The sequence below is a fragment of the Limulus polyphemus genome, unplaced genomic scaffold, assembly GCF_000517525.1.
Source record: "Limulus polyphemus unplaced genomic scaffold, Limulus_polyphemus-2.1.2 Scaffold3402, whole genome shotgun sequence".
NCBI lineage: Eukaryota > Metazoa > Arthropoda > Merostomata > Xiphosura > Limulidae > Limulus > Limulus polyphemus.
Genome location: NW_013669012.1, coordinates 126265 through 128389, shown reverse-complemented (window position 1 = coordinate 128389; position 2125 = coordinate 126265). Strand labels below are relative to the sequence as shown.

The 2125-nt window shown below is 33.8% G+C and overlaps 1 long non-coding RNA gene across 1 annotated transcript in view; it reads left to right on the top strand.

Moving 5' to 3' along the window:
- Positions 1-841: 841 nt before the first annotated feature.
- Positions 842-2125, top strand: part of LOC111088245 — a 7258-nt gene continuing 5974 nt past the window's right edge. Inside the window, exon 1 of the long non-coding RNA XR_002612833.1 lies at positions 842-957. This is a non-coding gene — a long non-coding RNA (uncharacterized LOC111088245). The remainder of the gene's footprint in view (positions 958-2125) is intronic.

Genomic DNA, 2125 nt, shown 5'->3' with positions numbered 1-2125 from the left:
TGTTTTATACCAGAACTTACTATTGTATTCTATTCAGTAAGTCTAGCTGATTTTTATACCAGAGCCTGTTGTTGGATTCTGTTTAAGACCAGCTGACAGTATGATTAGATACTGTTTTATACCAGAACTTACTATTGTATTCTATTCAGTAAGTCTAGCTGATTTTTATACCAGAGCCTGTTGTTGGATTCTGTTTAAGACCAGCTGACAGTATGATTAGATACTGTTTTATACCAGAACTTACTATTGTATTCTATTCAGTAAGTCTAGCTGATAGTATCGTTAGATAATGTTTTATACCAGAGCCTGCTGTTGTATTCTTAATTTTTTTCTGAATGGAAACGTGGATACTTGAAGTCATATTTACAGTCCTGGAATTATGAGTAGTATTAAGGATTACAAATTTTATCAACATTTCTTTAACTTTATAACAGATAGCTTTGATTTGGTTGTAATATTTGTCCAAAAAAAGATTCATTTATAATAAACTTTCTCCAATGCTTTGTTAGTTATAGTTTAACACAACTGTTTTACCTTTCTTATTGTAAATATATTCTGGACCACTCTTTTCATAAAGAAAAACGTGCATTTGATATCAAACCCAAATCAGACACCAAGTTGATTTTTTTGTCGTTATTATACTCATTTCAATCATACCTCAATATGGCGTTACTTTTGAAAAACGTTACCGATGGCGTTTTACGACTATTTTTAGATCTGCTCAATCAGTTATAAACAAAACAATGTGTTATAATTAAAGATTTAAAATGTGTAATTACTCACATATTTATTCGCGACGTTTCCAGATAATTTGTGGATTCTCATAAATTTAACACTTTCAATTTATTTTCAAATAATTTCAGGTCGTTCATTGGTCCCTCTATCGGGGGTTACTTGTTGGACAAAATAGGATACAGAAATGGAACGGTGGTACTTATAATTATTGAAGCCATTTTGGTAAGAAGTTTTATACACTTTTACGTTGCATGTATAATTACTTACGTTGCATATATAACTATTTTTAGGTATAAAACTATGTTTTAACTGAGTTTACCATAAGCGACTTTCAAATTGATCGAAATTGAATTCACTTTTTATACAGTTGCTAATTAATGGTATATATGAAAATAAAGTGATGTGTTTTATACAATTAGTCCAAACGACGTAGTTACGTCACCATAAACTGTTTAAATAGTGTGTGCATATAAAATATTTTAACCAATAGGAAAAGTTCGGGTGTCATTGTTATATATTTCCTTTGTTACGAGACAAAATAGATTGACTTTATTTATTGTGTGCACTTTGGCACCAACTTAAATATTTGTTTTCTTGTGAATTAACATTAATATTTCAGTTCTTTAAACGGGTTCAATTTTCTGGATTTTAATAGTTATAAACAACAAGTATATAAGCAAATCGCTAGTATTACAGAACTTTCACTTGATTTAAACCTCATCAGTTCCTTTATAAACGACAAGATGTAGTCCGGTATTAGCATGTTGGACTGTCTATCGAAAGATCCAGGGTTTGAGACATGATGTCGCCGAATACGCCTAACATTTTTTAAGCTGTGGCCACGTTATAAAAGTGACATTCAGTACTGTTACTCAGTTCGAAAAGCCGGTTTGGTTTGTTTGTTTGGAAGTTTGCATAAAGCTACACGAGGGCTATATGCACTAGCTGTCCCTAATTTAGCAGTGAAAACTAGAAGGAAGGCAGCTAGTCATCACCACCCACCGCCAATTCTTGGGCCACTCTTTTACCAACGAATAGTGGGATTGACCGTCACATTATAACACCCCCGTGGTTGAAAGGACGATCGTGTTTGGTGGGACAAGAATTCGAATCCGCGACCTGCATCGAAAAGCGAAAAATTTCATTGTGACGGCGGATGATGTTTGGCTGCATGTCTTCTAATTGGTCAATATTTCATAATTATGGACTGCTAAGCCTATTTAGCTAATATGTGTATAAGTTGCTATTCAGGTTGAAAATTCCAAATAAGCTTGTTTTGTTTGTTTGTTTTGGAATTTCGCGCAAAGCTACACGAGGGCTATCTGCGCTAGCCGTCCCTAATTTAGCAGTGTAAGACTAGAGGGAAGGCAGCTAGTCATCACCACCCACC